General features: G+C 36.9%; 1 protein-coding gene across 2 annotated transcripts in view; it reads left to right on the top strand.

The window, feature by feature from the left end:
- MS4A13 (membrane spanning 4-domains A13) overlaps window positions 1–25,029 on the top strand; it is a 92,748-nt gene that overhangs the window by 57,046 nt on the left and 10,673 nt on the right. For both annotated transcript variants that reach the window (XR_009216255.1, XR_009216254.1), the window contains exon 8: window positions 8,105–8,161. The gene's annotated coding sequence lies outside the window, so the exon portion shown is untranslated. The remainder of the gene's footprint in view (window positions 1–8,104; window positions 8,162–25,029) is intronic.

Raw genomic sequence — 25,029 nt, 5'->3', positions numbered from 1 at the left:
ACAAGATTCAACAATATGCTGCCTCCAGGAAACACATCTCAGCTCTAAAGACAAACACAGGCTCAGAGTGAAGGGATGTAAGACGATACTCCAAGCTAATGGCAAACAAAAGAAAGCAGATGTTGCCATACTTATATCAGACAAAGTAGACTTCAAGATAAACAGGTAATGAGAGACAAAGAGGGGCAGTATATATTGATAAAAGGCACACTCCACCAAGAAGACACAACACTTATATATGCACCCAACACAGGAGCACCAAAGTACTTAAAGGAACTATTAACAAACCTAAAAGGAGATATTAACAACAACACAATAATAGTAGGGGATCTTAACACCCCCACTTACATCAATGGATAGATCATCCACACAGAAAATCAACAAGGAAATAGTGGGCTTAAATGAAAAAGTAGACCAGATGGACTTAACAGATATGTAGAGAGCACTCCATCCAAACAAAGCAGATAACACAATTCTTCTCAAGTGCACATGGAACATTCTCAAGGATAGACCATATGTTGGGAAACAAGGCAAGCCTCAGTAAATTTAAGAAGATTGAAATCATAACAAGCATCTTTTCTGACCATAATGCTGTGAAACTAGAAATCAACTACAAGGAAAAAACTGGGAAAGTGACCAAGATGTGGACTAAACAACATGCTACTGAATGGATCATTGAAGAAATTAAAGGAGAAATGAAAAAATATCTGGAGACAAATGAAAATGAAAATACAGCATACCGTCTCATATGGGATTCAGCAAAAGCAATGCTAAGAGGGAAAGTCATAGCAATACAGTCCCACCTTAACAAACAAGAAAAATCTCAAATAAACAATCGTAAACTACACCTAACAGAATTAGAAAAAGAAGAACAAACAAAGCCCAAAGTCAGAAGAGGGAGGGAAATAATAAAAATTAGAGCAAAAATAAATGAAATTGAAACAAACAAATGAAAAAACAGTGGAAAGGATCAATGAAACAAAGAGCTGGTTCTTTGAGAAGATAAACAAAATTGACAAACCCTTAGCCAGACTCACTAAGAAGAAAGAGAAGCCTCAAATAAATAAAATTAGAAATGAAAGAGGAGAAATTACAACAGATACCACAGAAATACAAAGGATTATAAGAGAGTACTATGAAAAATAGATGCCAACAAATTGGACAATCTAGAAGAAATGGATAAATTCTTAGACTCCTACAACCTCCCAAAAATGAATCAAGAATAAATAGAGAATCTGAATAGATTGATCACTAGTAAAGAGATTGAGACAGTAATCAAAAACCTCCCCCAAAAAAAGTCCAAGACCAGATGGCTTCTCTGGAGAATTCTACCAAACAGTCAAAGAAGATTTAACCTATCCTTCTCAAACTATTGGAAAAATTAGAGGAAGATAGAACACTTCCCAACACATTCTACGAGGCCAACATCACCCTGATACCAAAGGCAGACAAAGACAATACAAAGAAAGAAAATTACAGGCCAATATCACTGATAACATAGATGCAAAAATACTAAACAAAATATTGGCAAACCCAATACAGCAATACATTAAAAATATCATACACCATGATCAAGTGGGATTTATAACAGGGACACAAGTATGGTTCAACATCTGCAAATCAATGAGCGTGATACACCACATTAACAAAACGAGGAATAAAAACCACATGATCCTCTCAATAGATGCAGAGAAAGCGTTGACAAGATCCAACATTCATTTATGATAAAATCTCTCAATAAAATGGATATAGAAGGAAAGTACCTCAACATAATAAAGGCTATATATGACAAACCCACAGCCAACATCATACTCAATGGGGAAAAACTGAAAGCCATTCCTCTGAGAACAGGAACGAGACAAGGGTGTCCACTCTCATCACTCTTATTCAACATAGTACTGGAGATTTTGGATACAGCAATTAGGCAAGGAAAAGTAATAAAAGGAATCCAAATAGGCAATGAAGAAGTGAAACTCTCACTGTTTGCAGATGACATGATTTTATATATAGAAAACCCTAAAGAATCCATTGGAAAACTATTAGAAATAATCAAAAACTACAGCTAAGTTGCAGGGTACAAAATCAACTTACAAAAATCAGTTGCATTTCTATACTCTAATAATGAACTAACAGAAAGAGAACTCAAGAACACAATCCCATTTACAAGTGCAACAAAAAAAAATAAAATAAAATATCTAGGAATAAATTTAACCAAGGAGATGAAAGACCTATACAATGAAAACTATAAGACATTATTGAAAGGAATTGATGATGACATAAAGAAATGGAAAGATATCTTATGCACATGGATTGGAAGAATAAACATAGTTAAAAGGTCCATACTACCTAAAGCGATCTACAGATTCAATGCAATCCCAATTAGAATCCCAAAGGCATTCTTCATGGAACTAGAACAAAGAATTCTAAAATTCATATGGGGCAACAAAAGACCCTGAATAGCTAAAGCAATCCTGAGAATAAAGAACAAAGCTGGAGGCATCACAACCCCTGACTTCAAAATATACTACAAAGCTGTAGTAATCAAAACAGCATGGTATTGTACAAAAACAGACACACAGATCAGTGGAACAGAATTGAAAGCCCAGAAATAAGACCACACATCTATGGACAGCTATTCTTCAACAAAGGAGCTAAGAACATACAATGGAAAAAGGAAATTCTCTTCAATAAATGGTGCTGGGAAAACTGGACAGCCACATTCAAAAGAATGAAAGTAGACCATTATCTTACACCATACACAAAAATTAACTCAAAATGGATCAAAGACTTGAAGGTAAGACTTGAAACCATAAAACTCCTAGAAGAAAATAGAGGCAGTACGCTCTTTGACACTGGTCTTAGAGGACTCTTTCGAATTTCATGTCTACTTGGACAAGAGAAACAAAAGAAAAAATAAACAAGTGGGACTTCGTAAGACTAAAGAGCTTCTGCAAGGCAAAGGAAACCAGGATCAAAATGAAAAAAAAACCCACGAACTGGGAGAAAATATTTGCAAATCATATATCCAACATGAAGTTAATCTCCCTTATATGTAAGGAACTCACACAACTGAACAACAAAAGCAAACAACCTGATCAAAAAATGGGTGGAGGATATGAACAGACATTTTTCCAAAGAAGATATACAGATGGCCAACAGGCACATGAAAACATGTTCAACATCACTAATCATCAGGGAAATGCAAAACTACGCTACGGTATCACCTTACACCCATTAGAATAGCTATAATCACCAACACAAAAAATAACAAATGTTGGAGAGATTGTGGACAAAAGAGAACCCTCATACACTGCTGGTGGGAATGCAAACTGGTACAGCCTCTATGGAAAACAGTATGGAGATTCCTCAAAAAATTAAAAATAGAAATACCATATGACCCAGCTATCCCACTACTGGGTATTTACCCAAAGAACTTGAAATCAACAATCCAAAGAGACTTATGCACCCCTATGTTCATTGCAGCATTATTCACTATAGCCAAGACATGGATGCAACCCAAATGTCCATTGACTGATGAATGGATAAAGAGCATGTGGTATATATATACACTGGAATACTATTCAGCCATAAAAAAAGACAAAATCATCCCATTCACAACAATATGGATGGACCTTGAGGGTATTATGTTAAGCAAAATATGCCAGACAGAGAAAAACACCATATGATTTCACTCATATTTGGAAGATAAACTAACACACAGACAGAACAGTTTGGTGGTTACCAGGGGGAAGGGGGTGGGGGGCTAGGCATAAGGGGTGAAGGGGCACATTTACATGCTGACTGACAAATAATAATGTACAACTGAAATTTCACAATGTTATAAACTATTATGACCTCAATAAAAAGAAGCCCAAAAACTATAATTTTACATCTCAATTAATTATCACTAAGTGAATATATCAGTGTAACAACACCAAGATCAAAAAAAAAAAAAAAAACATCTAGAACCTCAGAAGTCCCTCTCAGGTCCCTTCTAATCGATAACCTCTCCCTCCTATCCTAACCATTAACCTGACTTCTAATATCATATATTACTCTTATGTGTTTTTAAACTTTATATAATTAGAATCATACAGTATGTATTATTTTGTATCTGGCTTCTTTGCTCAACTTATAATTGTGAGATCCACCCTTCTTATTGATATAGCTGTGGTTCATTCAGATTATTGCTGATTAATATTCCATTGTATTAATCTACTATAGTTTATTTATTTAATCTAATGGAAGGACATTTGGGTTGCTTCCAGTTTTGAGTATTACAATACTTCCAGTTTGGGCTATTAGTAACTTTCATGTACATGCCTTTAGTTGCACACGTATGGAAAAATCTTTTAGGTTTATATACAAAAATAAAATTGCTAGTTCTTTGGTAATGCATATGGTCAACATTAGTATATAATGCCAAAATTTCTCAAGTAGTTTTACCAATATACACATCCATTAGCAGGTTATGAGAATTACTGTTGTTCTGTATCCTCAGCAGTACTTTGTGTTGTCAGTTTTCTTAATTTTAACCATTCTGGTTAGTGCTTTTAATTTGTGGTTTTAGGTTGCATTGCCTTGATGATTAACGAGGTGGAGAACCTTCTCATTTGTTTATTGGCTACTTTGACATCCTATTTTTTAAAGTACTTATACAAATTTCGTCACATTTTTTAATTGGATTGTCTCTCCTTTTTAGTACTAATTTGCTATAGTTCTTTATATATTCTGGATACAAACCTTTTGTCAGTATATGTATCCTAGACATCTTTTCTACTCTCTGGCTTGCCTTTTCTCTCCCTTAAGGGTGTTTTTTGATTAAAAAGTTCTTAATCTTGGTATAGCCCAATATAGCAATTTTTTCCTGCATTGGTAGTATTTTTATACCCAATTTAATGAATCTTTTCCTGCTTTAAGGTCAAGAAGATATTTTTATATTATATTCTAGAAGCTGAATTGTTTTACCTTTTGCATTTAGTTTTCCAATGTACTTGGAATTTATTTTTTTTATGATATGAATTAGGGGTCAAATTTCATGTTTTTATAATATGGATATTTCAAAAGCACCATTTATTAGAAAGAAGATTTTTTTGCCTCTATAAATCAAGTGTCGACATAGGTTTGAATACACTTCTGAACTCTCTGTTTTTCTGTAATTATACTGGTATTACAATTGTACTGGTACTATTATGGCTTTAAGTAAATTTTAATGTGGTATAGTGAGTTCCTACCATTTTGTTTTTCTTCAAGATTATCTTGGCTATTTTTGCATCACCTTGCCATGTAAATTTTGGAATCAGTTTGTAATTTGCATACACACATACATACCAAACAAACCTGAAGGGGTCTTGATTGGGATTTCACGAGATGCTCTCTTTTATGGTCTCTATCATCTGGGACCTGGTTGAAAATGAACTCTAGTAAATCAGAAAACATGGAATCTATTGAAAGGGCTATTCACACATTTGTTTAACTTCATTTCTAAAGTGAATTATGTTGTTTAAATTATATTTTCATTCATTCGGTTAAGAAATATATTGGACAGCCACTATTTGCAAGAATTGCTCTAAGGACTGGAATAAAACAATGAACAAGACATACATTAAGTTTAAGTAAGTAATGCCTCTACTTTCATAGACCTCACTTTCTTAGTTGAGGAGGTAGAGAGTAAACAAGCAAGCAAATATTTAAAAATTTCTAATTGTAAGTGTTATGAAAAAAATAAACCGCATACTCTTCTAAAGGAAAGCAATTGATCCGAGGGCAATCTCATATGGGGTGATGATCCCTCATTCATTCTGTTCTAGGCACATTGGTCTTTGTTCTATTCCTTAAAAAAAATAAAGATTTCTTCTCTGTAAGTGCTTACATTTCCTCTCCCTGGAAAACTCCTTCCTCCAGGCTTCAAGACTTCAGGTCAATTTTATCATATGATCTCAGCTTACATATTACTCTCTCAAGAGGCCTTCTTTGATTTACCTATTTAAAGTGGCCCCCCAAGTATTCTCTTTTATATCACCAGCCCTAGGATCACAAATATGAATGCACTAATTGAGAAAATGGAAATATCCTAAATCAGTTTTACCCACAAAATCAAGGTTTTCTTGTTGCCATGCCACATCCCATTGACTAATCTCCATGTCCAAAGCCCTCCTTCAAAGCCCTACATAAATTGGGAATTAATACCTTTGAAAAGGTTGATGATCTAACTGTAAATCGCTTAGAATTCACTGTTGCTCATATACCCCTTTGATGTGTTTAATGGATTATTAGTCAGAAATAGAGCTACAAGCAAGAATGAACGTATGAGCCTCAGCCTGTGTACTTTGCAAAGAAGCCTCTGCAACATGTGATAAATAACTAGAGTAATTTTATTTATGACTGTGATTTTGCCTGAGATTAAAAGAGAAAACATTGTCCTTGTGGTATTTTTCTTTTTGATGACTTTGTTTTATGTTTTGATTTTCTGGGAGGCTTTTCTAGAATGAGAACCTCAAATGGAGGAAGTCCAGGATGCTGAGGAGGAATAGAGTCTTCTCTTGCTTTATGTAAAATGTCTAAGATAAGTAGCTGGAAGACAAAAGAAGCACTCATTTCAAAGGTCTAGGAAAAATCCCAAGTAAGATATGTGGAAGTAGAAAATAGAAAGTAATAAAAATCAATAATATTTGCTGTTTGCCCCAAACATGGGATCCTGTAGTAAAGTGCTTATTTCAGTGCAGGGTTTTGTAAAGAAAACATGGCCACTTCAAGATTTATGGGAATATAGAAACTACTATGATAATTGGAGCCTTCATAAATGTAGGAGTTCCTAGAGATGAGATGTGAAAAGGAGAATTGGAGAATCATGAAGAGAGTCACTAATTACTCCTGCCTAAGGAGTATGAGTAGACAAATTGAAGTTGTAATTAAATCTAAGAAGCTAGAGGGTCCTGGCCACTAGAATAGGGTTGCAAAGGGAAGGTCATGGAGAAGTCAGGGAACTGCTGCTTCTAGAAGACAAAATGGAAATATAACAAAGGAGAGAAAAAACGGAGGCGACAGTTGCCGTGTCTGATCACTCTGACGTTCTGAGAGTAATTGTTTCTGCTTCCCTTTTCCCTTCCAAATACTGCTTGATATTCTCTCTTGGCCAACTGTAACTGGGAACCGTACAAGGAAAGCAATTCTGAAATGTAGTCCTGAGCCTTAGGTGGAAGCTGTAGGACCAAGTTTACTATAAACAATTCAGCAAATTGCTTTATATGTAACTATTACAACAACAACACAGTAACACAACAAGGTAAAAAATATTAATCCCCACTTTACCAAGGAAAAAAGCAAAACTTGTTAGCTTAAGTAATTTCTCTTGAGTCACATAGAAAGAAAGTGAAAAGAATTCAAATTCAGATCCTTCTGACCCAAAAACGCTATTTAGTATTGACATATTAGTGGCCCCATTTTCCTGGGGAAAGAACATTCCTCTCCTCTACTACTAACTGAACAGGTAATTTTTTAACGCTGTGGGAAGTTTCCATGCATGCATAAAAGTTGCACCAATGAAAAAAATAAATTTCTGATACACCATAACTGCCATCTTTCTAACTAGTTTTAGGAAATGATGAAAAGTCTCAGAACAAGCTACTCATGGAAGACATTATGTGATTCTTATATTTAAATATATAACATGAAGCTTAAATGTTTTCTGAATGATTTTTCTATTAATGAAATATTTTTAACATTATATTAAAAGTACTTGCATGTGAAATCACCAAGATATAACATTGTCTAGTAGTAAATTCATTAATTGGATATATTTTCTTTTAATTCCCTTGTGGGCTCAATACATAAGATTGACAAAGACTAAGTAAAATTTGACACTCCTTTTGCCCCATAAAGTCCATTGCCCCATATCCAACACACGTGTTACGTTAGTGACAAGAGACTTCATGCTCTCTCACCTCTCTGTAATAGAGAAACCTTGAATTATTTCATGGATGACTTTCTCAATGGTCCTACTAAAGAATTAAGATGATATTCTTCATGTTACAGCATTTCAGAATTCTCTTACTTGTATATAAACATATGACTGAGTATCAATAAATGTGTGTTTTGTTTCCAGTTTGTCCTCTCAGGAACCTTGACAATGTGGTTAGAGATGAGGCGTTCAATGTTCTTGGTAAGTCAGAATGTTTGTAGCAACTCTAGAGATAACAGTTCTATTTTCCAAAAGAAGGAGAGTCAGTAAGGAGGCAGCAGTTAGATTTTTATGGCATTTTTATCACAAAAAAAAGGAAACACTCTAATTATTAAAAACTGTTATATTTCATTAGCCATAAAAATAATTCAGGGTGTATGAAGTTAATCATGGAGTTAAATTTCTATGTGATAAATCGTTTAATGCAAATTAAAATGTTGGTTATGACATGTAAATTTGGATACTGTGAGATAACCCAGTATCTGTTATTAGCTTACTTTTTTTTTGCTTCTTCGCATGTCTAGGAACTTTTGATTATATGGTGGACAATGGTTGTATGGTGTGAGATATTGTAAAGAGTCTGGATTATGTTGATTCTCTTAGAGAGTGCTGAGTTTTATGTTGACAGGTAGTTAAATGGAAGAATGAGAAATTAGAGTAATTATGAACGTTAGTGCTAGTAGACTAACTTCTTGAATGGCAGAATAAGAAACTCCATGAGCTCATTCTTCCACAAAAACAAGGAAAACAACTAAAATTAGTGATTTCAGAACACTGGAAATTAACCAGAGTCACAATAAAAACTCAAAATTGTCTATCCAATAGATACTATTATAGATACTCAAAAAATAGAGGGTTCTATAATGTTTCAACTTGGAGCTATTCCCATTCCCCCTCAATCTCCTGCTCATTGGTGTGATAACATGGAAAGCCTGTAGTCTTGGAGACGATTGAGAGGATTGACATCCTTTCATGCTCTCTTAAAATCACCATCCTCTGAGCACAGTCAATATTTTGTTTGAACTTGCAGCAACCTGAAAAACCTCTATTCCCAGGGTGGTGTGGCTATTTCTTTGGAGACAGACCTCATCTCAGTGAAAACAAAGGAAAGTCACTACCACCAGGGAATTCTGAAACAATATCAATCTTCTGGCAACAGTGCAGCTGCATAAAGCTGTGATTTCAGTTGAGGTGAACAAAGGCCTGGCCAGAAATTTAAAAGAAAATTCTGGATAACTAGAAAACCATGGGGAGCATTGAGAAGCTCCAGCATATTCTTAGAGATCAAAAATGCTATTTACATGTGGAAGGCTGTATGCATGCCCAGGATAGACCTGGGAAAGGAGAGGGACCCATTCATTCACCTCTGGCTGACTGTGAGGCTGTGAGTAAACAAGAAGTGAAAGCTAATTCTGTCTTGTAAACTGATTGAAGTTTTAAGGTGTATATTCTCACACAAATTCCCCTTGGCAAAGGATTATTGACTGGCATTAAATTATACTGACCCAGGGGTAACCCCTAGGAAGCCAGGTTTTTTAAAAAAAAGAACTTTTAAAAAAGATAGCAGAGAACTCAGGGACTCCACATGAAGAAATACAATACTTACAGAATGAATCCAGGAAAGTCACTAAACAAATAAGCAGGAACAAGAAAAACAACAACAAAAAATACAGCAAAACTAAAGAATTCTGGAGGGAAGGGAACAATCTAATACCAAATTTGTTACAATAAATTATATAAAAATGTCCATTTAAGAAAAGGAAACATGCAAAGACATTGAAACATATTTCAAATAAGCAGGAAAAAAAGCAATTGACAGCAAATGGCCCTAATGGGACACAGATTTTAGGCTTAATAGTCAATGACATTAAATCCTCTGTTATAAATATATGCAAAGAACTAAAGAAAACAATATTTAAAGAATTAAAAGAAAGTATAAGCATTATGTCTCACCAAATAGATAATATCAATAATGAGATAGAAATTATTTTTAAAAGAACCAATTAAATATTCTGGAGTTGAAAAGGACAAACACTAAGTGAAGAATTCACTAGAGGAGATAAACAACAGACTAGAGCTGACAGAAGAAAGAATTAGAAAACTTGAAGATAGGTCAATAGACATTATCTAATATGAGGGGCAGAAAGATAAAAAATAAAGAAAAATGAACATGAGCTCAGAGACGTGTGGGACACCAAGCATACCAATGTACGTATAACGGAGGTCCCCAAAAGAGAAGAGAAAAAAAGGGGAACAGAAATATTGAAGAAGTATTGGCAGAAAATTTTCCAACTTGATGGAAAATAATATTCTAAATGTTAAAGATGCTCAATAAACTCCAAGTGGAATAAACTCAAGAAAATCCACATAGACTTATCATAGTCGAACTGATGAAATTCAAAAATAAAGAGAAAATCTTGAAAGGAGCAAAATAAAAATGATTTATAACACACAAGGGATTCTCAATAAGATTAATAGCTGACTTCTCATCAGAAATCAGAGGGTTGAGGCAGTGGGATGACATTTTCAATGTTTTGAAGAAACATTTCAAAAATTCATTTTTTTTTTAGAGGTGAATTTTTTTTTTTTGAGGAAGATTGGCCCTGAGCTAACATCTGTTGCCAATCTTCCTCCTTTTTTCCTTTTTTCTCCCCAAAGCCACAGTAGATAGTTGCATGTCATGGTTGTATGTCCTTCTAGTTGCTCTATGTGGGACGCCGCCTCAGCATGGCTTGAGGAGCAGTGAGTAGGTCCACGCCCAGAATCCAAACCAGCGAACCCCAGGTCACCAAAGCAGAGCATGTGAACTTAACCACTACGCCACCAGGCCAGCCCCTCAAAAATTCTTTAGACAGCCAAACTATTCTTGAAATACTAAAGGAGAAATTAAGGCATTACCAGATTTCTTTTTTAAACTGAGAGAATTTGTCACTAGCATACCTGCACTACAGAAAAAATTAAAGAGAGTCCTTCAGGCTAAAATGATAGGACCCTAGATAGTTCTTGAATTTACATGCAGAAATAAGGAATATTGGCAAAAGGAACTACATAATTAAATATAAAAGACAGTATAAATGCATTTTGTTTATAACTCTTTTCTTCTCTTACCTGATTTAAGAAAAAATTGAATAAAGCAGTAATTATAAGCTGTGTTGATGAGCTCATAATGTATAAAGATGTAATTTGCATAACAATAATAGTAGAAAATAGGGGGAGGAAGCAGAATTATATCTGAGCAAAATTTGATATACTATACAAATTAAGTTAGTATTAATCTAAATAGATCATTTTAAATTAACATGCTAATTGGAATCCCCAAGGAGACCACTAAAAAATGACTAAAAATATATAGTAAAGGAAACAAATGAACTGGTACGGCACACTAGGAAATATATATTTAATAAAAAATGAAGGCAGTAATGGAAGAATAGAGGAAAAAAACAGATATAAGACATATATGACACTAAGAGCAAAATGCCAGACATAAATCCTACCCTATCAGTAATTACTTTAAATGCAAATGGATTAAATACTTCAATAAAAAAGCAGATTGGCAGAATTGACAAACAAAAATATTATCCAACTATATGCTGTCTAAAAGAGATACATTTTAGATTCAAAGATGCAAATATGTTTAAAGTGGAAGTATAGAAAAGTATGCCACGTAAACTAACCAAGACAGCTGGATTGTCTATATTAATATTAGAAAAAATACACCATAAGACAAAAATTGTTACTAAAGGAAAGAACATTGTATAACAATAGGAGGGTCAATCCATCAAGAGGATATGCACCTGACAAAAATGCCCTAAAATAAATGAAGAAAACTGACAGAATTTAAGTGAGAAATGAACAATTCATCAATAATAGTTGTAAACTTAAATAACCTGCTATCAATAATGGATAGAAAAAGTAGGCAGAAGATCAACAAGGATATAGAAGAATTAAACAACACCATAAACCAATTAGACTTCAGAAACATCAATATAACACTCCACCCAATAACAGAAAAATACAGTTTTTCCAAGTGCACATGGGACACTCTTTAGGATAAATCATATGATAGGCCATAAAACAAGCCTCATGTCTCAATAAATAAAAGGATTGGACATCCCTCCTTTTCATGTCCCCTTTAACAACTAAAATTTGGCATCCCTCCATGAACAAAAGTGCCTCTGTGGGAGGTGTGGGATTCAACCCGATACACTAAGTGACCTGGGAGCAGTCTCATCCACCCGTGCATCTAGTAACAAGCAGATAGACCTCAGTGTGGGCTGTGGAACCAGCAGGAACCTGTGACCTGGCCTTGACCCCTCTCCACTGTGGTTGGGTAACACCTGTAGAGCACTGACTTGGGCAGACACCCCTGGACAAGAGAGTCTTTGTAGAAGTTCAAGTTTCCTGAGGAGAGATCCGAGCACTCCATTAGAGAAAAAGCAATATGAGTTTGGTTGCACTGGAGGGGATAAGAGGAACTACACCTCTTCCTCAGAGTGGTACAGCATGAGGCCAAATTAGCCACTGGCAACTTCTCCTGTGGGGGAAAGGGAGAACAGTTGGTGAGTGTTCAGCTTCTTCAGCAGTGCTGGATGCTTCTGAGAAACTTGTTTCTCTCCTTCACCACCAAGTATTGAAGCTGGACCTATGTGACTGGGAGAGGGAAGAGATTGATAAAGAGGCAGAGAAGAGTATCAGGGGGCATTAAATGGATGTGGTTCCTGCTGACCACACTCTGGACTCCAGTGAGAAGCCTGCCATGAGCTGCTGGGAAAACTTCACCTGAGGATCCCCCAACCTGGCCCACAGGCACCTCCAATGCCCCAAGTGCCAAACCCACACCTCCCCCCACCCTGAGGCTGGCTCATTGTCCACCCAAGGGTGGTGAGAAATTGAGCTCCAGTAGACAGGGAGTGTCAACAGAAAACAGACCAGGATCTACAGCAAAGGAGAAACCACAAACTTGAGATGTAGCAACACTTTTGGGAAAACAAAAAGGGTTTCCAGCAGCTGGCTTGGTGAGTTGTAAGATCAAGAGAAAACATACAAGCTAAAGAATTGTGCCACAAGAGGGAGAAAGAAGCATGAAACAGATGTACCCACACAAGGTAGGAGAAACCCCAGATATAAGCAGGACCAATGAAAAGGATCTCCCACCTGAAGACAACTAGTGAAGATTGGAGGAGGTGACTGTTATTTCAAATGTGAAAACATCAACACAAAACTCTAAAGAACATGAAGACTCAAGGAAACATGACATCACTAAAAGATCACAATTATCCTCCGGTAACCAAACCAAAAGACATGGAATTCTGTGATTTACCCAATAAAGAATTCAAAATAGCTATTTTGAGGAAACTCAATGAGCTACAAGAAAATACAGAGGCAGGTCAAGAAGGCGGCATAGGCAGACTCAGAACTCAACCCCTCCCGAGGACACAGCCAATTTACAACTACTCGTGGAAAAATTACCCCTGAGACAGAACTGAAAACTGCATAAGAGGAACTCCTGCAACAACGGACAATCCTAACTGAGGTAGAAGAGGCAGAGACTCCATTCTGGAGAGGAAAAACGCCGCCTTCACAAGCCGCCAGCTTCACGGCCACCGGGACCAGCTCACAGGTACGCAGCCTCCCTGGAGGCGTGGGGTCCTGAGCCAGGAGCGCCCCCGCTGCGGGCATTTTGTGGACCCAGCACAATCGAGACCAGCGGCATAATATCTGACTTTGCCTGCTACTAAAACACTGGGGAGTACCCCCAGAAAACCCGGTTCACAAAGAAATTAAAACCGGCTCTTAAAGGGCCCACGCACAAACTCACCCATTTCAGAAAGCATCCTAAAATCACCAGAAAGAAAGGTGCACAGTGCTGTGGTGAAAAGAGACTCACCTAATAGGCCCTGAGTGCATCTCAGTGAGAGGTGAGACCTCTCCAGGGACTGGGAGATTGGCGGCGGCCATTGTTGTGGCCCGGTGTGGGCACGCTGACACAGACGCCATTGGAGTTCTCCCTGAGGCCTGCTAGCCCAGGGTCTGCCCCACCCACTAGAGCACCGATTTAATCCAGCTCAGCCAGGGCAGGCAGCCCACCCTAGAGACTGGCCCCACCCAACAACAAGCCCTCAGGCAACTTGTGGGCCTGCATAGATTGGTGACTGGATTCTCTGCAGCCTGGCAACTGAGCCGACTTGAGCGGGGCAGGGTGTGCACAAGGAGCGGGTGGAGAGTGTGGGGCGGTGGCGGAGTGTGTGGGGCTCCCGCCGTGGAGAGACTGGGTCCGCTTGGGGAGGTCGGGGCGCTCACACGGGGCAGGACTGTGTTGACTGTGTGTTTGGACCTGTGGGCGGCAGGGTTTGTCAGCTGCAGAAGACTTGTGCTTCTCAAAGACCCACATAGGAGGTTTGCCCCACCTTCCAAAGCCTGAAACGATTGGGTGCTCCTATGCCTGAGGCCAGCCCCACCCAGCTGCAATCCTCAGAGAGCTGGCAAGAGACCTAATAGGCTAGAGGCTTACAGCAATTGTAAGGCCCTGAGCCTAACAACCTGCCATGCTGGGGGCCTACTCACTTAAAAGAAATACTGCAACACAAATGTGGTATTAGAACTTGCAGCCAACTGTGCTGGGGCTCCCCACACCTGATAAAGAGACTGAAGGGCCCACAACAACTACAAGCAACTGAGCATTACAACAGCTGGCCAGGAGCATAACTCAGCCTCCCTGGGCGCCTACAGGGAGAGCAAACAGGCCACAACAGAAGGACACACGTAGCACACATAGGGGTCACCCCTGGAACATTGAGAACTGAGGGAAGCAGACTGGAAGCCTCGTAAGGCATCACTTACATAAGGTCACCTATACAAGAGCAGGAGACGTAGCTGACCTACCTAATACGTAGACACAAGCACAGGGAAAGAGGCAAAATGAGGAGGCAAAAGAATACATTCCAAGTAAGGGAACAGGACAAAACCCCAGAAAAGGAACTAAGTGAAACAGAAATGAGCAACCTACCCGACAGAGAGTTCAAACTAAGAGTGTTAAGGATGCTCACTGATCTGGGCAGAAGAATAGATGAACTCAGTGAGAATGTCAACAAAGAAATGGAAGATATAAAAAAGAACCAATCAGAAATGAAGAATACAATACTACAAATGAAAAATTCATTAGACGGACTCAAAAGAAGAGTAGAGGATACAGAAGAATGGATATGTGAGCTGGACGAAAGACTAGAAGAAATTACCCAAGGTGAACAGGTAAAAGAGAAAAGAATTAAAAAGAGTGAGGACAGTCTAAGGGACCTCTGGGACAACATCAAGTGCACTAACATCCATGTTATAGGTGTCCCGGAAGAAGAGCGAGACAAGGGGGCAGCGAATCTATTTCAAGAAATAATAGATGGAAACTTCCCTAACCTAAGGAAGGAAACAGACATTCAGGTACAGGAATCACAGAGAGCCCCAAACAAGATAAACCCAAAGAGGCCCACACCAAGACACATCATAATCAAAATGTCCAGAATTAAAGATAAAGAGAGAATCCTAAAAGCCGTAAGAGAATGTCAAGTTACATACAAAGGAAACCCCATAAGGCTATCAGCTGACTTCTCAGCAGAAACCTTACAGGCTAGAAGAGAATGGCATGATATATTTAAAGTACTAAAAGGAAAAAACTTACAGACAAGAATACTCTACCCAGCAAGGTTATCATTCAAAATGGAAGGAGAGATCAAAATTTTCCCAGATAAGCAAAAATTAAAGGAGTTTGTCACCAAGAAACCAGTGCTACAAGAAATGTTAAAGGGACTGATTTAAGGGGAAAAGAGAAGACCACAAATAGGAAAAATTATCTATTTCCATGATTAGAACGTAATGGATACAAATACACAAAAAAGAGGTTAGATATGATATCAAAAACATAAAAGGAGGGAGGAGGGGAGTTAAGAGTACAGCTTTCAGACAGAGGTCAAACTAAAGTGACCATCAATTCTGTATAGAAGAAGAAAGGAACAGAGAAGGACTACTAAAACACTGAGAAAAAAAAAAAGTTAAAAAACGGTAGTAAGTACATGCTTATCAATAGCTACTTTAAACGTCAATGGACTAAATGCTCCAATTAAAAGGCATAGGGTGGCTGACTGGATAAAAAAACAAGACCCATATATATGCTGCATACAAGAGACACACTTCAGACCTAAAGACACTCACAAACTGAAAGTGAAAGGATGGAAAAAGATATTCCATGCAAATGGCAATGAAAAGAAAGCTGGGATAACAGTACTCATATCAGACAAAATAGACTTTAAAACAAAAACTGTAAAAAGAGACAAAGAAGGGCATTACATAATGATCAAGGGAACAATCCAACAAGAGGATATAACACTTGTAAATATCTACGCACCCAATGTAGGTGCACCTAAATATATAAAGCAATTATTAACAGACATAGAAATAGACAGTAACACAATAATAGTAGGGGACTTTAACACTCCACTTACACCAACGGATAGATCATCCAAACAGAAGATCAATAAGGAAACATTGGCCTTAAACGACACACTAGAACAGATGGACCTAGTAGATATATACAGAGCATTCCATCCAAAAACCGAAGAATACATGTACTTTTCAAATGCACATGGAACATTCTCCAGGATTGATCACATATTAGGCCACAAAACAAGTCTCCATAAATTTAAGAAGATTGAAATAATACCAAGCATCTTTTCTGACCACAACGGTATGAAACTAGAAATCAACTATAGGAAGAAAATCAGAAAAGCCACAAATACATGGAGATTAAACAAAATGCTACTTAACAACGACTGGGTTAACGAAGAAATCAAAGAAGAAATCAAAAAATACCTGGAGACAAATGAAAATGAAAATACGACATGCCAGAATTTATGGGATACAGCAAAAGCAGTTCTAAGAGGGAAGTTTATAGCGATACAGGCCTATCTCAACAAACAAGAAAAATCTCAAATAAACAATCTAACAATGCACCTAAAGGAACTGGAAAAAGAAGAACAAACCAAGCCCAAAATCAGCAGAAGAAGGGAAATAATAAAAATCAGAGCAGAAATAAATGAAATAGAGAACAAAAGACAATAGAAAAAAATTAATAAAACCAAGAGCTGGTTCTTTGAAAAGACCAACAAAATTGACAAATCTTTAGCTAGACTCACCAAGAAAAAAAGAGAGAAGGCACAAATACGTAAAATCAGAAATGAAAGAGGAGAGGTTACAACAGACACTTCGGAAATACAAAAGATTATAAGAGAATACTATGAAAAGCTATATACCAACCAATTCGACAATCTGGAAGAAATGGATAAATTCTTAGAATCATACAACCTTCCAAAACTGGATCAAGAAGTAGAGAATTTAAATAGACCAATCACCAGTAAGGAGATCGAAACAGTAATCACAAACCTCCCCAAAAATAAAAGTCCAGGACCAGATGGCTTCCCTGGGGAATTCTACCAAACATTCAAAGAAGACTTAATACCTATCCTTCTCAAACTCTTCCAAAAAATTGAGGAGGGGGGGAAGCTCCCTAACTCATTCTACGAAGCTGACATTACCCTGATACCAAAACCAGACAAGGACAACACAAAAAAAAGAAAATTACAGGCCAATATCACTGATGAACATCGATGCAAAAATCCTCAACAAAATACTAGCAAATCGCATACAACAATATGTTAAAAAGATTATACACCATGATCAAGTGGGATTTATTCCAGGTATGCAGGAATGGTTTAACATTTGCAAATCAATCAACGTAATACACCACATTAATAAAAGGAAGAATAAAAATCACATGATCATCTCAATAGATGCAGAGAAAGCATTTGACAAGATACAGCATCCATTTATGATAAAAACTCTGAATAAAATGGGGATAGAAGGAAAGTATCTCAACATAATAAAGACCATATATGAGAAACCCACAGCTAATATCATCCTCAATGGTGAAAAACTGAAAGCCATCCCTCTAAGAACAGGAACCAGACAAGGATGCCCACTCTCACCACTCCTATTTAACATAGTACTGGAAGTCCTAGCCCAAGCAATCAGGCAAGAGAAAGAAATAAAAGGGATCCAAATTGGAAAGGAAGAAGTGAAACTGTCACTATTTGCAGATGACATGATTTTATATATAGAAAACCCTAAAGAATCCACCAGAAAACTTTTAGAAGTAATAAACGAATATGGTAAAGTTGCAGGATACAAAATCAACATACAAAAATCAGTTGTATTTCTGTACACTAACAACGAAGTAGCAGAAAGAGAAATTAAGAATACCATCCCATTTACAATTGCAACAAAAAGAATAAAATACCTAGGAATAAACTTAACCAAAGAGGTGAAAGATCTGTACACCGAAAACTATAAAACATTTCTGAAAGAAAGTGAAGAAGACACAAAGAAATGGAAAGATATTCCATGCTCTTGGATTGGAAGAATTAACATAATTAAGATGTCCATACTTCCTAAAGCCATCTATAGAGTCAATGCAATCCCTATCAAAGTTCCAACAACATTTTTCACAGAAATAGAACAAAGAATCCTAAAATTTATATGGAACAACAAAAGACCCCGAATAGCTAAAGGAATCCTGAGAAAAAAGAACAAAGCTGGAGGTATCACACTCCCTGATTTCAAAATATACTACAAAGCTATAGTAACCCAAACAGCATGGTACTGGCACAAAAACAGACACACAGATCAATGGAATAGAATCGAAAGCCCAGAAATAAACCCACACATCTATGGACAGCTAATCTTTGACAAAGGAGCCAAGAACATACAATGGGGAAAAGAAAGTCTCTTCAACAAATGGTGTTGGGAAAACTGGATAGCCATATGCAAAAAAATGAAAGTAGACCCTTACCTTACACTATACACAAAAATTAACTCCAAATGGATTAAAGACTTGAATGTAAGACCTGAAACTGTGAAACTTCTAGAAGAAAACATAGGCAGTACGCTCTTCGACATCAGTCTTAGCAACATCTTTTCAAACACCACGTCTGACCGGGCAAGAGAAACAATAGAAAAAATAAACAAATGGGACTACATCAAACTAAAAAGCTTCTGCACAGCAAAGGAAACCATCAACAAAACGAAAAGACAACCTAACAATTGGGAGAAGATATTTGCAAACCATAATCTGATAAGGGCTTAATCTCCAAAATATATAAAGAACTCATGCATCTCAACAACAAAAAAACTAACAACCCAATTAAAAAATGGGCAAAAGACCTGAACAGACATTTCTCCAAAGAAGATATACAGATGGCCAACAGACACATGAAAAGATGTTCAAAATCACTAACTATCAGGGAAATGCAAATCAAAACTACAATGAGATATCACCTCCCGCCTGTCAGAATGGCCATAATTAACAAGACAGGAGACAACGTGTTGGAGAGGATGTGGAGAGAAGGGAACTCTCATACACTGCTGGTGGGAGTGCAAACTGGTGCAGCCACTATGGAAAACAGTATGGAGATTCCTCAAAAAGTCAAGGATAGAACTACCATATGATCCAGCTATTCCACTGTTGGGTATTTATCCAAAGAACTTGAAAACACCAATTTGTAAAGGTACATGCACCCCTGTGTTCATTGCAGCGTTATTCACAATAGCCAAGACTTGGAAGCAACCTAATTGTCCATCAAGGGACGAATGGATAAAGAAGCTGTGGTATATATACACAATGGAATACTACTCAGCCATAAGAAATGATGAAATCCAGCCATTTGTGACAACATGGATGGACATTGAGGGTATAATGCAAAGTGAAATAAGTCAGAGGGAGAAGGTCAAATACCGTATGATTTCCTTCATTAAGTAGTAGATAATAACAACAATAAACAAACACATAGGGACAGAGATTGGATTGGTGGTTACCAGAGGGGAAGGGGGGAGGGAGGAGGGTGAAAGGGATAATTTGGTACATGTGTGTGGTGATGGGTTGTAATTAGTATTTTGGTGGTGAACATGATGTAATCTATGCAGAAATAGAAGTACAATGATGTACACCTGAAATTTTTACAATGTCATAAAGCAATGTTACTGCAATAAACAAAAAATTAAAAAAAAAAAGAAAATACAGAAAGACAATTCAACAAAATCAGGAAAATAATACATGAACAAAATTATAAATTTAACAAAGAGATAGAAATCATAAAAAAGAATCAAAAAGAAAATCTGAAGCAGAAGAATTCAATGAATGAAATGAAAAATGCAATAGAAAGCATCAACAGCAGAATAGACCAAACAGAAAATAGAACCAGTCAGTTAGAGGATAGGAACTTTTAAATGCCCCAGTCATAGGAGAACAAAGAAAAAAGGATTAAAAAGAAGCAAGAAAGCCTACATGATCAATGGGACGCCATCAAAAGAACAATATCAGAATTACTGGAGTTCCAGAGGTAGAAAGATGCAGAAAGTTTATTTAAAAAAATAATAGCTGACAACTTCCCAAACTTGGAGAAGGACTTGGACATCCAAGTTCACAAAGCTAATACATTTTCTCATTTTGAAATGAGCTGCTCCAAGACACATAATAATGAAACTGTCAAAAATCAAAGACAAAGTGAGAATCCTACAAGCAGCAAGAAAAAAAAATTGTAACTTACAAAGGAAGCCCCTTTAGACTCTCAGCAGATTTCTCAGCAACAACCTTACAGGCCAGGAGAGAATGGTATGATATATTCACAATATTGAAAGAAAAAATTGCCAGCCATAATACTCTATCCAGCAAAGTTATCCTTCAGAAATGAAGGAGAAATAAAGACTTTCCCAGACAAACAAAAACTGAGGGAGTTCATCATCAATGGACTTGCCTTGCAAGAAGTGCTGAAAGAAGATCGTCAGGCTGAAATGAAAAGACCCTAATAAGTAACATGAAATTAATGAAAAATTACAACATGCTGGTAAAGGTAAATATGCAGTCAGATTTGGAAAACCCTAGTTCTGTGATATGATGGCGTTTAACCACTTAACTATAGTATAAAGGTTAAAGGAAAAGAATATTAAAAATAACTATAGCTACTATAATTTGTTAACAAATACACAATATAAAAAGAGGTAAATTGTGACATCAAAAACATAAAAGGGGGCTGGCCCCATGGCCTAGTGGTTAAGTTCAGTGCACTCTGCTTTGGCAGCCCAGGCTCAGTTCCCAGGCACAGACCTACACCACTCGTTGGCGGCCATGCTTTGGCGGCGACCGGCATGCAAAATAGAGGAAGATTGGCACAGATGTTAGCGCAGAGTGAGTCTTCCTCAGCAAAAAATTTAAAAAAACAAAACAAAAAAGAAGAGTAAAAAGGTAGAGCTTTTGGATGTGATTGAAGTTAAGTTGCTATCAGCTTAAAATGGACTATTTTATCTATAAGATATTTTATGTTAGCCTCATGGTAACCACAAAGCAAAAACCTATAGTAGATTCACAAAAGATAAAAGAGAAGGAAATCCGAGCATAGCACCAAGAAAAATCACCAATTCACAAAGGTAGGCAGAAAGAAAGGGAAAAAGGAATGATGGAACTACAAAACAGCCAGAAAGGAGGGTCCGGCCCAGTGGCATAGCAGTTAAGTGTGTGCACTCCACTTCGGCGGCCCGGGGTTTGCAGGTTCAGATGCCAGGCTTGCACCAACACACTACTTGTCAAGTCATGCTGTGGTGGCATCCCATATAAAGTAGAGGGAGATGGGCACAGATGTTATCCCAGGGCTAATCTTCCTCACAAAAACAAAACAAAACAAAACATCCACAAAGCATTAATAAGATGGCATTAATAAGTTCTTACATATCAATAATTACTCCAAATATAAATGGATTGAATTCTGCAATCAAAAGGCACAGAGTGGCTGGATAGATTAAAACAAAAAAAAGACCCAATTATATCCTGCCAGCAAGAGAATTCAGCTTTAAGAACACACCTATGCTCAAAGTAAAAGAATGGAAAAAGATATTCCAAGTGCATATCTTTCACTTTCCAAGTGCAAACCAAAGGAAAGTGGGGGTAAGTGTACTTACATCAGACAAAATATACTTCATGCCAAAAATGGTAACAAAAGAAAAAAAGGTAATTATATAATGATCAAGGGGTCAACTCATCAAGATATAACAATCATATCATGCACCCAACATAGGAAGAGTAAAACATATTAAGCAAATACTAACAGATTTGGCAGGAGAAATAGACAACAATACCATAATAGTAGGAGACTTCAATACCCCACTTTCAGCAATGAATAGATAATCCAGGCAAAAAAATCAACAAGAAAACATTGGACTTGAACCATACTTTAGACCAAATGGACCTAACAGACATATATAGAATATATTCCATCCAATAGCAGAATACACTTTCTTCTCAAGTGCACAAAGAACATTCTTGAGGACAGATCATATGACAGGCCACAAAACAAGTCTTAGCAAATTTGAGAAGACTGAAATCATGCCAAGTATCTTTTCCAACAACAATGATGTGAAACTGGAAAACAACAACAAGAGGAAAGCTGGAAAATTCACAAATGTGTGGAAACTAAACAACACATTCCTGAACAACCAATGGTTCAAAGAAGAAATCAAAAGGGAAATCAAAATGTAGCTCAAAGAAGTGAAAATGGAAAAACAACACACCAAAATCTATGCACTGCAACCAAAGCAGTTATTAGAAGTTTATAGTGATAAATGTCTATGTTAAGAAAAAGAAAGATCTCAAATAAACAACCTAACTTTACACATCAAGGAACTACAAGAAAAAGAAGAACATGGGCCGGCCCCGTGGCTCAGCGGTTAAGTGTGTGCGCTCCGCTACTGGCGGCCCGGGTTCGGATCCTGGGTGTGCACCGAGGCACCGCTTCTCCTGCCACGCTGAGGCCGCGTCCCACATACAGCAACTAGAAGGATGTGCAGCTATGATATACAACTATCTACTGGGGCTTTTGGGGGGAAAAGTAAATAAATAAATAAAATTATAAAAAAAAAAAAAAGAACAAACTAAGCCCAAAGTTAGCAGAAAGGAGGAAACAACAAAGATCAAGACAGAAATAAATGAAATGGAGACCAGAAAAAGAATAGAAAAGATCAATGAAACTAAGAGCTGGTTTTTTGAAAAGATAAACAAAATTGACAAACCTTTAGCTAGACTAAGAAAAAGAGAGAGGACTCAGTTAAATAAATCAGAAACAAAATATGTGACATTACAACTGATACCAGAGAAATACATAAGATCAAAGCAGACTGCTATGAACAATTATATGCAAAAACATTGGATAACCTAGAAGAAATGGTTAAATTCTTAGAAACATACAACTTACCAAGATTGAATCGTGAAGAAATAAAAATCTGAACAGAACAATAATGAGTAAGGAGATTGAATCAGTAATCCAAAACCTCCCAACACTGAAAAGCCCAGGCCCAGATAGATTTACTGATTAATTCTACCAAACATTTAAAGAATAATTAACACCAATTCTTCTCAAAATCTTCCAAAATTGAAGAGGAGGGAACACTCCCAAACTCATTTTACGAGGCCAGCATTACCCTGATAATCAAAACCAGATAAGGACACTATAAGAAAAGAAAACTATAGACCAATATCCTTGATGAATATAGATGTAAAAATTTTCAACAAACCAAATTTAACAACACATTAAACGGATCATACATCATGATAAAGTGGGATTTATCCCTGGAATGCAAGTGGTTCAACACACACGAATTAATAAATGTGATACACCACATTAATAGAATTAATGATCATCTTCAGAAAGGAAAACATAAAATTGTCTGTTTGCAGGTGATATGATCTTACATATAGAAAACCCTAAAGACGACCAAAAATGTTAGATGAATAAACATATACAGTAAATTTGCAGGATACAAAATCAACATACAAAAATCAGTTGTATTTCTATCCACTAACAACACATTATCTGAAAAAGAAATAAAGAAAAGAATCTCATTTATAATAGCATCAAAAAGAATAAAATTCCTAGGAATAAATTTAAACAAGGAGATGAAAGATCTGTATACTGAAAACTTTCAGACATTGATGAAAGAAATTGAAGACACAAATAAATGGAAAGATATCCCATATTCATTGATTGCAATAATTAATATTGTTAAAATTTCCATATTACCCAAAGTCATCTATACATTCAATGCAATCTCTATCAAAATTCCAATGGCATTCTTCACAGAAATAGAAAAAACAATCCTAACATTTGAACGGAACAACAAAAAAACACAAGTAGCCAAAGCAATCTTGAGAAAAAACAAAGCTGGAGGCCTCACACTTCCTGATTGCAAACAATACCACAAAGCAATGGTGATTAAAACCGTATAGCACGGGCATAAAAAGAGACACATAGACCAATGGAGCAGAATTGAGAGCCCAAAATTAAACCCCTGCATATATGTTCAACTAATATTCGACAAGGGAGTCAAGAACACTCAGTGGGGAAAGGATAGTCTCTTCAATAAATGGTGCTGGGAAAACTGGATAAACAATACGCAGAACAATAAAATTGGACCCCTATCTTACATCACTATTATTTATTTTTAAAACACACTTTTAATGTGGACAGATAGATCTAATTAGAATTTGGAAAAAAGATATTTATTGTGAACACCAACCAAAAGAAGGCTATATTAGTATTATACAAGGTAGGCTTTAAAGCAAAAATTATCAGAGATTTTTATTAAAAATGAACACTTCATAATAATAAAAGGTTTACTTCAACAGAATGTATAATGATCCTAAATATCTATGCACCTATTAACACAGCTTCAAAATATACAAATAAAAATCGACAAAAATAGGGGCCGGCCCGGTGGCGCAAGCGGTTAAGTGCGCGCGCTCCGCTGCGGCGGCCCGGGGTTCGCTGGTTCGGATCCCGGGCGCGCACCGACGCACTGCTTGGTAAGCCATGCTGTGGCGGCGTCCCATATAAAGTGGAGGAAGATAGGCACAGATGTTAGCCCAGGGCCGTCTTCCTCAGCAAAAAAAGAGGAGAATTGGCGGATGTTAGCTCAGGGCTGATCTC

This window comes from Diceros bicornis, chromosome 31 (genome assembly GCF_020826845.1).
Source record: "Diceros bicornis minor isolate mBicDic1 chromosome 31, mDicBic1.mat.cur, whole genome shotgun sequence".
NCBI classification, from domain to species: domain Eukaryota; kingdom Metazoa; phylum Chordata; class Mammalia; order Perissodactyla; family Rhinocerotidae; genus Diceros; species Diceros bicornis.
The sequence above is the reverse complement of the archived record's forward strand: the minus strand, read 5'-3'. Positions and strand labels throughout refer to the sequence as shown.